At 35.3% G+C, this 16,519-nt stretch overlaps 1 pseudogene; it reads left to right on the top strand.

Annotated features, from left to right (window-relative positions):
* The first annotated feature begins 2,396 nt into the window (after nt 1–2,396).
* LOC109210697 lies at nt 2,397–9,168 on the top strand (annotated as a pseudogene).
* The last annotated feature ends 7,351 nt before the right edge of the window (nt 9,169–16,519 follow it).

Genomic DNA, 16,519 nt, shown 5'->3' with positions numbered 1-16,519 from the left:
TTCTGCGTTAGAAGAATTCAGTTGTAGTTTCCTTATTTATCCCTGCTATTCTGTTTATCTGCTACCCCCAACAGCATGTTTCCCCTTCCAGTCTCAATTATTACTTTCCACTGTTATTTTGTTGTACTTGTATATATAGATATATCTGCACAGGTTTGTTTGGTAGTCCTGTCTAGCCTCGTCACTACCTCGCCGGGGTTAGGCCATGCACTTACCAGCACATGGGGTCGGTTGTGCTGATGCTACACTCTGTGCATCTTTTTGCACAGATCACAGCGCCGGAGCAGCAGCTTTTGGACAGCATTAGTTGATTGGGAGTTGACTTCAGTCCAGGGACATTCGAGGTAGCCTTGCTGACGTCCGCAGGCCCGGAGTCCCTTTCTATTTTATTCAGTTTGTTATCATTTGTACCGAAGCAGACAGTTTTATGTTTCATTCAAACCTTGTATTTAGTATTCTCTAGACGTTCGTGAGTATTGTGACACCAATCTTGGGTAGAGGATCTTGTTAAACTTCCGCATTTTTCTTTCAGTTAATTACTATTTGAGACTTCCGCTTTATCATATCAAGTTTTGTTTTTATTAAATGATCGATAATTGCTAAAAAAAGTAAATTAACTTGGCTTGCCTAGCTCCCATTAGTAGGCGCCATCACGACTCCCGAGGGTGGGAAATCCGGGTCGTGACAGCTTAATGCTCAAGTTATCTCCAAGAGAGCGAGTTTTAAGTATCTCGGGTCTATTATCCAGGGTAACGGGGAGATTGACGAAGATGTCACATCGCATCGGAGCGGGATGGATGAAGTGGAGGCTCGCTTCCGGTGTTCTATGTGATAAGAATGTGCCGTTAAGACTTAAGGGTAAGTTTTATCGAGTGGTGGTTCGACGCGCTATGCTGTATGGGGCTGAGTGTTGGCCAGTCAAGAACTCCCACGTGCAGAAGATGAGAGTAGAAGAGATGAGGATGTTGAGATGGGTGTACCCGGCAAGATAGAATTAGGAATGAAGCTATCCGGGACAGAGTGGGAGTAGCCTCCGTGGAGGACAAGATGCGGGAGTCGCGGCTGAGATGGTTCGGACATGTTAGGAGAAGAAGCATTGATGCCCCTGTCAGGAGGTGTGAGAGGTTGGCCATGGAGAGTTTGAGGAGGGGCCGAGTTAGGCCTAAGAAGTACTGGGGAGAAGTGATTAGGCAGGACATGACGCTGCTTCAGCTCACTGAGGACATGACACTTGATAGGAGGGTGTGGAGGTTGAGGAGTAGAAGGTTAGTAGCTAGTTTATAGTGTTCACCGATAGGCTTAGTAGCATGCATTTCCCTTCATATTCTTTGATTTTTATTACGGTATGTGGTTTTGTTCGCCTCAAGTATTGTATTCCGTATTACTATTATTGGATACTGTTTTCCTTCCTTGCTTCCCTCTTCTTCTTCTTGCCCTTCCTGAGCCGAAAGTCTATTGGAAACAACCTCTCTACCTGCATTAGGTAGGGTAAGGTCTGCGTACAGACTACCCTCCCCAGACTCCACATGTTGGGATCAAACTGGGTTTGTTGTTGTTGTTGTAATATAATTTATGTATTCAGATGTATATATGTATTCAAATTTCTCTGTTTTTGTTATATTTATCGGTTGGAAAAAATATTCAGCATATTTTCTCTGAAGATTGCTATGTTTTTGGGGTGTTTTTCGATTGAGAATCCTCTTTATAACTGGAAATACAAATTTTGTGTGTTATAATTGAGTTTGTTGAGTTATATTAGGAGTCTATTATGTTAATTGATTCACTTTCCGTTTAAAAACAGCTGAATAGACCATGAATTACGCTATTTACGTTACTATATGCACAAATACATATCGTGAATACAGTCGAATACAATAATTTGTCTAGCTGTAATCCTCTGTTTCACGCCGTGAATACATTCGAATCCAAAAATCTGTCTAGCTGTAATCCCCTGTTTTACGCCTAGAAATGCTACTGTATTCATGAATACAGTAGCTTAAATACATCGAATACACTCTAAAAACCCTGAAAACATAGCTATAGAAAGTAATATAAATGGTAGCTACAACTAGCTAATAACCACTAAAACATAGTGGTTTCCGAAAGTTTCTCTTTATTTAATAGAGGTGCTCAAAGCGGCTACTCGGTGCTATTTTTAGAGGAATTTTGTCGATAAAGAGTTGAAATGAAGCCCGGCCCATGATGGGATGTTGGGCTGCCTAAAAAGGGCCCATCTGGTTTTCAAAGTACAGAAAATTGAGCGGCGCAAAAACAATTATTTTTGTTGTCAAATTTGGGAACTAAAAACCCTAGGTTTACAAAGCCTCACCGGCAACTTTTGCTATATAAACCCTTCTAAAACCCCTCTTTCTTCCGCCCTCTTAATTCTTTGCTCTTTGCATATCAGTCTTCTGTCTCCTTCTGCCTCCCCTTTCTCCGCTCCAAAACTTAAGCTTTCACCAACAATCAGCAATGGAGTTTTGGGGTATGCTTTAAAAATTCAATTGTTTGTGTTTATATGTGCTCTTTCTTTTCTTTTTCTATTTTCCTATTTCTTCGTTGGTATTTATTTGTAAAGAAAACATGTGGGTCAATCTTATTGTTGTGTTTCTCGTAGAATGTTTTGATTTGGTGTTAAGGTTGCATTAATCTTGTTTGGCTATCTGTACCAGGCTTTATTGCTATTATTGGTTTAAAGGTTTAAGCTTTCTTATGAAATTAATTACCCAAGTTATGACATAGACAAAATAATTATAACTGTAAGCTTTCCTCAAAGTTTTGGGAAAGTTGAATGCTTGACTTTGAAATATGATTGTATGACATCACTTCTAGTATTTGCTAAGTTATCGGGTTTTTTTAGCTGTATACTCTTCATAGCCTAGTGACTTGCTAAAAAAGGTGTCTTCAAATTTTTTTTGGTGTGAAATAGTTAAAACCAATAATTGTTTGATTTGAATTGGAGTTGAAACTTTTGAACCAAAACCAACCAACCCAAAAGGTATTTTTTTTACTTTTTCAAATAAAGTATAGTATTTGTTTTTTAGATATTTTATAAGTATATACTATATAACATGGTAAAGGATTTAAGATACATACAATGTAAAGATTTTTACACCATCTATGTTGTTTGACTTAGTGTAGTAGTCAGTGTAAACATTTTTTATGCCGTCACTTAAAACTCGTACATAAATTGAACCACAAAGTGGCTTTTTTTTAAATCAAACTTGCTGCTCAATTTGTTTATTGTTATTAATTGTTCCATGGTTGTAGAAGTTAGTTCTGACACCATGTGATGTGGAACTTGTTAAACTGATATCTCTTTCACGTAAATTATGTGTAGGTGTTGAAGTGAAAGCAGCAGAATCTCTAAAGGTCAGGCCAGAGCTTTATAAGCTCATTCATATTTCCCAGGTTAGTGTTTTTGCTTTTGTCTTTGTATTCTCTTGTGCTAGCTTAATGTCGACACTTGCATATTTTTTCTCGGGCGCTTTTGAATGCTGAAATCTTGATTTTGTAGGCAGCTTTAGGTGAAGTGAAGGATGCCAAAGAAGTCAAAAGTGTTCCGCTACGTGTCACTGTTGGAGAAAACAACTATGTCATTGGAACTCTATCAGCTGAAGAAAGACCTCAATTGATGTTTGATTTGGTTTTTGAAAAGGAGTTTGAACTTTCACATGGCTAGAAAAGTGGGAGTGTCTACTTCATTGGATACACAGCTGATGACCCAACATATCCTTTGCTTAAAACTATTTGATTGTTTCTCAGTACTTTTTTAATACTAAATATTACTCCACTATTCACTCAGCAACATAAAAGCTTATTAATGTTATTTATGTTACCAAATGATAATGGGATGCACGAGTTATTGGTTTTTTTCTTCGTATTGTGTTCCTTGACTTCACCTTTTTGGTTGTTTCTTCTGTCTCCACTGATGAAATTGACTCAGGTGAGTTTTTGGACGTCAAGTTATGTTAGAGATACATAGATTTGTAGCTTAGTCTAATGTGTTTTTTAATCTCTCTAGAGGATGAAGATTCTGAGGATGAAGAGAATGTTTTAGCTGCTCTAAATGGTTAGTTCCTTAAATCTCATCTCATGTTGTCACTTTGTACTCTCTTTTCTCAAATTTTGCTCTCCCAATTCTTATTTCTCAATGTCTGTTGACTATCAAAATTCTTAGGGAAACTTGAGGAGACTAAGGCTGATGTGAAGGATGTAAAGCCTTCTACAAAAGAGGTTGCACCTACTAAGGCAAAAGCTACAGTAGCAGAACCAAAGAAAGAGGCGGAGTCTGATGACGATGATGATGATTCTGATGATGAAGACGATAGAGACGAGGCAGAAGATGACATGGTATGATTCATAATGACTTTTATGATGCTTATTCTGCATATTTTATTTATTTACTATGAGGAAAAATGCATTACCTCATGATTACCAACTTGTTTTAATTTTAAGCTGTTTATTTGCAAAAATTTGTGTACTTTGTATTTTGTCCAAGTGTATTGAGCTTTGTTCTTCGCTTTGGATTTTTCAGGATTCTGATGGTCCAGAAGGAATGGATTTTTCTGACGATTTTGAGGATGATGATGATGATTCGGAGGAAGATGAGTGAGAAGAAGAGACACCTAAAAAGGTACTACTACATTTTGCTTGTTTAATATTTGTGCTTAATTTGTTTCATACTTTTGGGTTGAAACCATTTGGCTTAACTTGCATAGTATTTTGTCTAGCTGAGTGTTTTATGATGAAGTCTGCTCAGAACAAGAGACCTGCTCCACCCGCTAAGGCTGGTTTTGCCAAAAAAGCAAAACAAGCTACACCCGACAAGTCAGGTTCGATATAATTTTTCATCCTTAATTTTCATCCTTGAGTTGTAGGAGCCCAGTTCCATTGACAACATTTTCTTTTTACAGGCGGTAAGAAAGGTCCAGCGACACCTGCCTTTGCTAAGCAAAATGGTAAACCTGCAGCAGCCAATGGTGGTAACAAGGGGAAAGGTCAGAGCCCAAAATCTGGTGGCCAATTCTCTGGCAAATCTCCCAACAACAAGTATGTACAAACTCATTAACAGATCACATTCATGTTTCTTGCATCCTTCTCTGCATATGGCTAATTTTTAATTGACTATTTGTGTTGCAGAAACTTCAGTGGCCAACAAAAAGGTGGTTTCAAGGGTAAGTGCATGGCCTAACCCCGGCGAAGTAGTGACGAGGCTAGACGGGACTACCAAACAAACCTGTACAGTTCAATATATACATGTGCAATAGAGAAGAATACAGAAATTAACCAGTCAAGAGGGAGGGGAACATGCTATAGGGGAGCTAATAGTTCGAAAATAAAATCAACAATAGACAATGAAACTGTGCAACTACAATAATCAACGAGAACAGGAAAACCGACAGTTGCACGACACCGTCCTTCGTGCTTTTACTCTCGTTCTCACCAAAGGAATCAAATAAAGTGCACGGCATCAACCTTCGTGCGTTTCCTCACATAAACACTCATATCATGGCACGGAATGACCCTTCGTGCATCAGTATTCAAATCGGGGCACGGAATGTTCCTTCGTGCATTAATGATCAAAACATGGCACGGAATGTTCCTTCGTGCATTAATATATATTCTCAACACAAATCGTGCACGACATCAACCTTCGTGCTTTATCACTCACCCAAGTAACAATCACAAGCAAGGGGGCGAGGGGATAAATAAACAGTAATAAAAGTCCCGGCAAGGGAAAACACAAGTAAACAGCTAAATCCCGGCAAGGGAGCAACAACAATAGCTTTAACATCCCGGCAAGGGAGATAATCAATATACGAGTACAGCCCGGCAAGGGAATAATCACATCTCTTTCTCTTTCTTTCATTTCTTACTCAATAATTACTTTATCATTCGAGCCAACGCTCCACAGAGTTTTCAATTCATAATTCTTTCTCATACTCTTCACATTATATGGAAATCATCAATTAAACAAGGAAGAGTCACATCAAAATCCGTATAAGCATAAATAAGGACTCACGGTCATGCTAGACACCAGTGTATAGATACTCGTCACCATGCCTATACACCGTACTCGACAATTAGCAATTAGCAAACAATACTCTAATCCTATTCCCTCAAGCCAAAGTTAGATCAAACACTTACCTCAACCTCCATGGCTAAATCAATCCACAACGACCGCTTTCTCTCTCGAATTCGGCTCCAACTCAATCAAATCTATGAAATAATGACTTTGTAATATCAATAATAGCTAAACAACCCAAACCCAATGCCTAAATATAGACTCCCAACCTTTCTTCCAAAAATTCCAAAAACCGACCCCGGGCCCGCTTGGTCAAAACACGAGGTTAGAACCAATTTCATATCACCCATTCCCCCACGAGCCCGAATATACAATTTGTTTTCAAATCCGACCCCAAAACGAGGTCTAAATCAAAGAAAATTAAAAAGCCCTAGTTCTACCCATTTTCCTCAATTTCCACCCTAATCTATGTGATTTAAGCTTAGAATTTCAGTAATTAATGAAGGAAAATGAAGGAAATAAGTGGGAATTTACTTACCCAAGTGGTATTGAAGAATGGGGGCTTCAATGGATTCCTAGAGCTTGGGGAGAAGAGAGTTCGTGAGAATTTTTGAATAAACCCGTAACTATTTTGTTTCTGGACTTAAATTATAACTGGGCGATTTTGCCCTACGCGTTCGCGGAAGAGAGACCGCGTTCGCGATGGGCAACTGGTCAGTGCATCGCGTTCGCGATGGGAAGGGTGCGAACGCGAAGTAGGAAGCTGGGGGGGGGGTCCAGGTATTGTTATACGCGAACGCGTGAAGAGCCACGCGAACGCGATGAGGAAACTGGTGAAGGTACGCGTTCGCGAACTGTGGAATGCGAACGCGAAGAAGGAATTTCTGGGATCCTGAAATTGGCTTACGCGATCGCGGAAGTTAAGTCGCGAACGCGAAGAAGGAAACCTGGGGAGCATCGCGAACGCGTGCTGAAGGCCGCGAACGCGAAGAAGGGAATGCCTGTGCAAAAATTGCAGAAAATCTGCTATCATCCTAAGTCCAAAACCACCCCGAACACCTCCGAAAACACTCCCGAGCCCTCAGGGCTCCTAAACAAACACACACACTAACTCAACAACCTCATACGAACTTAACCGTGCGATCAAATCGCCAAAATAACATCAAGAACGAGGAATCAAACCTCAAAATCATCACTTTTTCTTCAAACTTCATAAACTTTCATTTTTAGATATTTAGGTTCGAAACACGTCAAATGACGTTCGATTTCAACCAAATTTCATAGGAAGTGATTAAACCACATATAAGACCTGTACCGGGCGCCGGAACCAAAATACGGGCCCGATACCAACACTATCTAATCTATTTTCATTTCAAATTTCCATATTAATTTCAGAAAAACAATTTTTCTTAAAAATTCATTTCTCGGGCTCAGGACCTCGGATTTCGATTCCGGGCATACGCCCGAGTCCCATATTTTTCTACGGACCCTCCGGGACCGTCAAATCACGGGTCCGGGTCCGTTTACCCAAAATGTTGACCAAAGTCAACCTTAATCATATTAATATCAAAATTCATCAATTTTTACACAGAATTCATATTTGAGCTTTCCGGCTACGCGCTCGGACTGCGCACGCAAGTCGAGGTGACCAAAAGTGAGGTTTTCAAGGCTTCGGAAGCGCGGAAGAGAGAGAAAACAGGTGATGACCCTTTGGGTCGTCACAACTTGTCTTTAGTTTGATATCAAACCATACCTTTAGTGAATATCTGCTTGAATCAATATTTGTAAGTTCACTAATTTTCTTCAGGGAAGTATTGAATGATACTTGTTTATTAAGCAGAACAAGTTTTGTATCATGATCCAAGTATTTGAAATCAAGAGTCCACCTCCCATTGAAAGTAATAACAATGCAAATCGACCTCATCCTGCAGACGCATGTTTATGTCATGTATTAGGAAACTGAACAGAAGAATTTAATTATGAAGTTCATAAAAAATGTAAGCACATTGAAGCTGAAGTTTGAGCAAATGTACTAGAACATTTCAACTTGTTTATAGTGAAGTTTTCGAAAAAAAGCTCATGAAGAAGCTGATTAATGCAGGACAAGACTTAAGCATAAACTAAATTTAACTTCAACATGCAGGAGGAAATTACATAGTGCAGGAGGAAAAGTTTTAGGTGGTTTGTCCTGAAGTTTTTACAAATGAGTTAAACAACTTCAGCATCTATTGCTGAAGTTTTGGTAAAACTTCTGCTTTTTAGGCAGAAGTTTTGGTTAAAAGTCATAACAAAAGTGTCGACTGTAGGACAAAAACTTCATCTTATTTAGTGCTGAAATTTTTACAAATGAACTAAATCACTTCAACATCTTTTGCTGAAGTTTTTGAAAAAGTTGTATGACAAAATTGATGAATCCATGACAAAAACTTCAGCTCATTAAGTGCTGAAGTTTTTACAAATGAACTAAATCACTTCAGCATCTTCTGCCGAAGTTTTTGAAAAAGCAGTATGATAAAATTAATGAATCTAGGACAAAAACTTCAGCTTATTAAGTGCTGAAGTTTTTAGAAATGAACTAAATAACTTCAGCATATTCGGTTGAAGTTTTAGCAAAGGAACTAAATAAAACTTCAATATATTTCAACATGAAGTTTTAGAGTGCATTAATTGTATAGTATGCAGGAGTAAACGTAAAAAATACAATTAAAGTAGTAATTATTTTGTGTTGGGGTATGTGTTAGTGTAATAATTACATTCCTATCACATTCATGCACGCTTTTCATTAGACGTTTAAAATTCCTCTATGCCTTTTCATATACCATGCAAAGTTTTTTTCGCCTATATAAGTAATCTATGCCTTGTGAGTTTATTCACTCAAATAAATATATTTTAGTAGATAAAATACAAAAGGGAGAAAAATAGATGTTGTCATCAGGAAAATAGTTAACGGAATTAAGCAAGACATCATAGAGGCGTTTGAGCTGAAGTTGGATGAGCTGATAGACAAGTACGATAGGGAGCTGGTAGAAATCAACAACAAGCTTGATAGGCTTGAGATGCTGGCCAAATTTGATAGTCTTGGTGATGAGGATGCTCGTCCATCTGACAGTGACAACGACGATGACGATATGGACGATTAGCTTTTTTTTTTTTTGGATAATCTTTTTAGTTAAATGGTTATTATGTTATTTTCCTTTTATGTAATTTTAATTTATCTTTTATTTTATTAAATGAAAAATTATGTTTTTGTTTTAATATTTTTTGTGCGTTTTTTAAAAATATTAATTCTCTTTAAACTCGGAAAATAACAGAGGAAATGAAATAAATAACTTCACCAGGAATTAACAAAAACTCATCCGAAAATTACATATTGCAGGACAAAATATTAAGCATGTTTTAGCAAATAAACTATAATACTTCAGCATACTAAAAATGTTTTATATATTCCGAAAAACTTAAGCATTTTTTGGTGAAGGTTTACCAAAAAATCATAATAAAATTACATAGTGCAGGAGGAAAACTTCAACTCGTTTTCCTGAAGTTTTTAAAAATGAACTAAATAACTTCAGCATATGTGCTATGTGATTTTAATTTACGTTTTATTTTACCCAGTGCAGGAGGAAAACTTCAGCTCGTTTTCCTGAAGTTTTTAAAAAAGAACTAAACAACTTCAGCATCTTATGCTGAAGTTTTTGAAAAAGCTTTACGACAAAACTATTGAATCCAGAATAAAAACTTCAGCTTATTTAGTCCTAAAGTTTTTACGTATGAACTGAATAAATTCAGCTTGATTACACTGCAAGACAAATACTTCAGCATTTTTGGCAGATAAATCAAATTATGTAAAAACTCAGCTTATAATGGTCATATTATTACGGATTTTTTGTTACTGGCTACCAAATCAATAATTTTTAAAAATAGAGTACATATTAAAAGGTGGCATAAATATAAAATATGACTGCAAATCGCCCGATAAAGTCTGTGTTGCATTTAATAAGACAACCCAATAGATTTCTGGCCCAATAAAATGTGAAGTTGGATCCAAATAATATGTGCCACACCACACCCAATACGCTTTTTGGGTCCTAAACAATGGGCCTGCTATGGTCAGTATTCTAGTCCAAAGCACAAGCCTACTTTGACAGGGAAAGGAAAAAGGGATTTTTTCATCCTATACCATATATGAAATTTTATAACCAAATATGTGTATAGTATCTAAATTACCCGCCTAGTCCATATTTTTCCTATAATTTCTGTACCATTCGTTTATTAGGAATTAATAGGGCAGAATCTTCCCTGATGAAGCTACATTGTGTTTCAACTCAAAGCTATGAATCACGATTGATCTTCAAACATCCATACACTTAAGCAAACTTCACGTTACAATATGGCAGTAACTTTGAATTTGGCTAGAGAGAAGACGATGCTACAGTAAGTCTTAAAAACGATTTTAAGATCTGTTGCAAATGATTGTAGATTTTAGGAAAAAAACAAAAGGAGATTGTTAACAATGAGAAGGGTGTTCTTTTGGGACCAATTTTGAGATGTTACCTTGCCGGATGCCGGAATTATGGTCGATCCAGATATTTTCCACTATTGACAGCCATTAAAAAGTTTGAAAACTTTGAATTCAAATTTGGGTTTTGAAAAATCATTATTTGTTTGGATTAGGTGTTGTTGAAAATCATCGGGAATATGGTTTGGAGTTTATATCTCAATTTTGAGGGGTTATGGTGAAGATTAGACTTGGTTTTGACTGAATTTCAGATTGAAACTCGAAGAAGAAGAAGAAGAAGAAGACATATTGCATAAATTGTAGATAAATTATAGATAAATTGTAGATTATTTGTATTCTGATTGTAGATGCTTTATTTTCTGTTTTCACAAATAAAAAACGGCTAAAACTTCTACAAATCTTCTGAAAAAACGGAATTATGTCAAAAATCCCAATTATGCTTCAATTGAATGGGAATTGGGATATAAAAATTCAATGTACCCAGTTTGTAGATATTTTGTAGATAAATTGTAGATTATTTGTATTCTAATTGTAGATGCTTTGTTTTCTGTTTTCACAAATCAAAAACGACTAAAACTTCTATACTAATTAGTAACTCAAAAATATTAGGCTGCCTGCTACAATATAACATGCTAAAATATGGTATAGTGCTCAAAAGAAACTACGCTGCCTGTTTATAACTTTAAAAAGGGAACAAAAGAGAAATTGAAGTACTTAATCACAATCATTGTAATTAATCAGAAATTGAAGTACTGTACCAAAGCCTCTTGAGTTTTTTGATCGGTGAATTGAGTATCAAACAAATGCAAGTGGCTCAAGACAACAACCTGCGACCATTATGTGATATCTTAAAATATTTTTCTGCTCGTGTTAAGCACCGGCAGAGAAACAGACAACTAGGAATAAAATTTTAATCGAAATATTTAGACCTAACAGCTACTTCGAACCTTCTTTTACAACCTAGCCTAATATTTTTGAGTTACTAAATCAAATTTATGTAAGGTACGTAATTTGACGACACATTTTGGAAGGATCAAGAAAAGAGTTCCTCTGAAAATAAATAAGAACTAAAGAATTTCTTTGAAATATAATTTAGTTACATGATTCTTTTTATGTTTAACAACAGTATATAAACGTGGGTGAGGTGAGGGTTTGGGAGAGAGAAACGTGGGAGAGGTGGGATATACAGTACCTTGAATTAAGAAGGGATATACGCTGCATTAATTGGACCCTTAAAATACACTATGGTATAGAATTGGTAGTTTGGTATACTAAGTGTAATTAAGTCAAACCTTAAACATTTAGGGTAATAAGGTTTCCTATGTGGCATAGGAATGTAAAAAAAAAGATTTGCTTTCAATAACAATTGCTCTGCTTTCTAAATGTCCAAACTTGATTATTTTGCTTATTAAAGCGACGTGAAACTCTAGATCTCTGTATAATAGTATCCTATATAACAACTATTCATTATAAAAATTAATTTTTATTATAAAATCAATTTTCATGTTATCTTATAATATATGTTTTATATAACAACACTTTTCTATAACAATAAATAATAATTGAAACAAATAGACCTCATCATATTTAATTTAACAAGTCCTTAATGGCTGATTAGTTATAACTTGGGCCATCTGCTCTTTATTAAATGATGAATCAAGTCCAATTATTTTTCTTTGGGTATTTCTTCCCGAGGCATTTACATAGAATACAACCTTTTAAAGATTTATTTATATTCTCTACAACTGCTTTTACAAAATTACCTTTAGTACAACTTATTTTTAAATCTTACCTTTTTAATTAAATTATGTATAACTTTTCATCTCCTAAAATCTCTCCCTTAAGATTCTCTCTCACATAAAGGTAGTGTCTCTTTCTGGTTCTCTCTCATCTAACATATCAATCACTATAAATTATCACCCCGAATTTCTTTCTCTTTGAACCTTATGCATCATCCAAAAATCATCTAAGGCTTAGGAAATTTTAGCAGAAATGTGTTTTGCTTCCCCCGTTTTTCTTTTGATAATGTATTATTTTATATTACATAAACATATATTATGTTATTGTATAATTTAATAATATATATTTTATTATATACATTATATTTTGTTTCCCTCAAATTTGCTTCTTCTTTATTTCCCCATCAGCGGAAACGTGTTTACTTCCCCCAATTCTTTTTATAATGTATTATTGTATATTATATATAATATATTTATGTATTTTTTATTACACACACACACACACACACACATATATATATATATATATATATATGTTATATATATAATTGTGTTGAGCTATATAATAAAAGTGAAAGACAAAAGTGTAAATACAAGAAAATGACGATTGTTGACTCTATTTAGCCATTCAATGAAAATTAAGTAAGAAATTCTACCTTAAAAGTCAGCAATCATTCCAGTCACTATATTTAATTTAAAATTTATTCAAGTTTTATAATTTTATTATTTATATTTCACAAATTATCGTACTTCCCTTTTAGTTCTAGAAATAACATATAACCAACTGCCGACTTAAAAGTTTTCTGAACTTTTATGGAAAGCTATTCATATCTATATTAAATACAAATAGAGTTAGCTGACTGAGAGAAAATTTTGTTTTATTTTTCAGGCGAGCAAAAGCAACTCGCTCTATTTATTTAATATATAAAATGTTATAGGAATTGTCTCAAATAATTAGAAATTTCGAATCCAGCCTCTACATATTGAATAATTTACTTTTCCTTCGTTTTGGAAAGAGCCTTCTTTATCTATCCAAGCACCTAATCATGCATTCATAGGTTGTTATTTTCTGGAAGCAATAGTTTACGATTATAGTGAATACTTACTATTGATAGATTCTAAAATAATTATGTTAATGTTATCCAACATTGAGTGAAAATATAGAATTATTACTGAAATTAAAATCAAATTTATTTTTTCAACCAAATTCCAAAGAATATCATATTTTTGTTTCCATGTTTGTCTATACTAAGTTCTCATTTAAATAGGGACTTTTTTAGAAATAAGTTTGGCTTTATTTAAAAAAGATATTTTAATAATTTATACTTTCTACAACATTTTAAGAGATATATTTTATAAAGATACTTGGTTTATTATGAGTTTTTAAATGTTGTACTTATTTTTTCTTCCATAAAACACATTTATAAATAATTTTCTGTCAATCACAGCCAAAGATTTCTTTTTTACTGTTAAGTTTTTTTTATAAAATGGTAAGTGCTTTAATATTACATTGATTTCTGCACTAATTTGTTATATAATAGCTTTTCTAATCAACTCACTTTTTAATCGAATATTTTTTTGTGGTCTTCTTAATTAAGAATTATCGCATAATCCATTATATTCCTAAATTTAAGCACGCATAGCCACCTTCTTGAGCTTTATAATTACAAAATTATACAACGATAAAAGTTGTCTTAAAAAAATACTATCTGCTATTAAAAATTGTCTTTTATTATATCCTACTGTCACATGTATAAATCATAGAGTCGGACATATATCTTTCTCAAGTTTGTATCTTTTTTATTACCTTTTTCTAATTTGTATCTTTTTATTCCTAAACATATTTAATACTATATGATAATTTTGACCTCTCTTTCCTTCACTTGAATAAATGCATAAAAGAAAATCACACAAAGATCACACTCATCTATCTGCTTTAATATCAAAGTAGATTAAGAAAAGAAACTAAACCAGAAATTTATTATTAAAACATATGAAACGTGGTCAATAATAAAAATAATGCAAAGTTACTAATATATTAAACAAAGAATTTGCACCCTTGTATTTTTTGTATTGGGAAAAAAGTTGAATTTATATTGAAGATGACGTGGCGTGACACGTGGACTGGACAAGTGGTCAAAGCGTAACAATTGGGAAAAAGGTACGGGAAACGACAGATACGGGAAGAAGAAGTGAAATAGGCACGAGAAGCAGTTTAGACACGAGTCTCGTACCAATTCGAAGTCATTTAAGGCCAGTGGGTCGAAAGGCATTGAAGACATGAATCTGAAGACAAAAAGGAGTCCAAATTCAGTATTAAATACCTGATACGTTAGAAAATTGGTATTTAATAGGAATGATTGTGTAACGGCTCATTTAATATCATTTATTGTCCATAATTGTCTCATTAAAGCTTAGGTTTTATTCCTTTACCTAGAACCAACTATAAAAGGAGGAAGTTGTATTGGGAAAAGGACATCATTTACATCATACTGAAATAAAAAAATTTTGTTTACTGCTTTATTATTATTCTCAGAAAGCCTATTATTATTTTGGTCTCTTGATTATCAGTAACCCGATTTTTCATCTCAAATTCTAGTTTTATCCAAAATATTATTTCTTTGGTGAAACAAATTGGTTCCGTTGCCGGGACTCTGATAATCTATTCTTTTTAAGTTACAGTCTATCTGTTGTTATCATCATGTCACATGACAATAATAACAGTGAAAACACCTTGGGAAACCGTGAAAATCAAATGCATCAAGATCAAGGAGATTTGCAGAACTTTAACACGGTTCCTGCCCTTCAAAATTCACCACGTCAATCTCGTGAAGGCACTCCTAAATCACATGCTGATGAGCAAGAGCAATCAGAACATTTTGAGGGACCAGAAGAAGCTCTGCAAAGAATAATTGATGCACGGGTTAGCCAAGCTCTTCAAGCGCTAGTTAGCCGGTTACCTGCTGTGCCGTCCACACCTTCGCCAAATAACAATACGCTGGAGAATCCTCGTTCTGGCCTTGTTAATTCAAACGAAGGAACCCCCATTGAACCACGAGAAATGAATCCAGGTAATACAAACAATTCTTATTTACAAAATTTGGTACTAACTTTGCAGACACAGCTCAAAGAACAAAACGAACGCATCGAGCAAATCCCTGGAGTTCCCCCAATAATCAAAGGAATAGATGCGGATAAATATTCACAACAACCTTGGAAACCGAGTGCTGCTCCCCTTTCAATCCCTAAAAAGTTTAAAATGCCTGACATTTCAAAATATGACGGCACAACCGATCCACGTGACCATGTGACGGCATTTACTACAGGGGTCAAAGGAAATGATTTAACCAAGTAGGAGATTGAGTCCGTGTTGGTCAAGAAATTTGGTGAAACACTCACCAAGGGTGCACTAACCTGGTATTCTCTTTTGCCTGAAAACTCTATAAACTCTTTTGCTGAGCTTGCAGATTCTTTCATTAAGGCGCACTCAGGAGCACAAAAGGTTGAAAAAAGAATGGAAGACATCTTTAAAATCAAACAAGGGGATACAGAGTTGCTCAGAGATTTTGTTGATAGGTTCCAACGCGAACGAATGACTTTACCCCGCGTACCAGATAATTGGGCTGCAATAGCTTTTGCGAGCAATCTAAATGTTAAAAGTTCTGAAGCCACGAGAAGACTTAAAGAAAGCCTTCGAGAGTTCCCTGCAACCACGTGGAATGATGTGTATAACAGGTACAGTACGAAGTTGCGAATCGAAGAAGATACCGTGCCTCGATTTCAACATGAAGACAGAAGAAGTTCAAGGAGATCCGAAGCTGAAAAAAGATCAGGTAAAAACAGGTACGATCCTTATATGGGTCCTGCAGGAAAAGATTCACGAATAAAACAGGATAATCAACGATATGATCAAAAATCAAGAAACAGGGAGTCAGGCTCCTCATCGAGGTTTGCGAATGTTCGAAACATACGCGGGGCACGAGATGATGATGGAAGTTTGAAGGCGAGATTTAGTGGATATAATTTCAATGTCACTACCTCCGAGCTCGTAGCTGTTTTAAGGAGCATGGGAGATAAAGTACGGTGGCCGAAGGAGATGCGATCAAATCCAAACAAGCGCAATCCAGATCATTGGTGCGAATTTCATAATGATCACGGGCATAAAACTTCAGAATGTAGATTCTTACAAAGTGAAGTGGACCATCTATTGAAACAAGGTTATCTCACTGAGTTGTT

Source organism: Nicotiana attenuata, unplaced genomic scaffold, assembly GCF_001879085.1.
Source record: "Nicotiana attenuata strain UT unplaced genomic scaffold, NIATTr2, whole genome shotgun sequence".
Classification (NCBI taxonomy): domain Eukaryota; kingdom Viridiplantae; phylum Streptophyta; class Magnoliopsida; order Solanales; family Solanaceae; genus Nicotiana; species Nicotiana attenuata.
The sequence above is the reverse complement of the archived record's forward strand: the minus strand, read 5'-3'. Positions and strand labels throughout refer to the sequence as shown.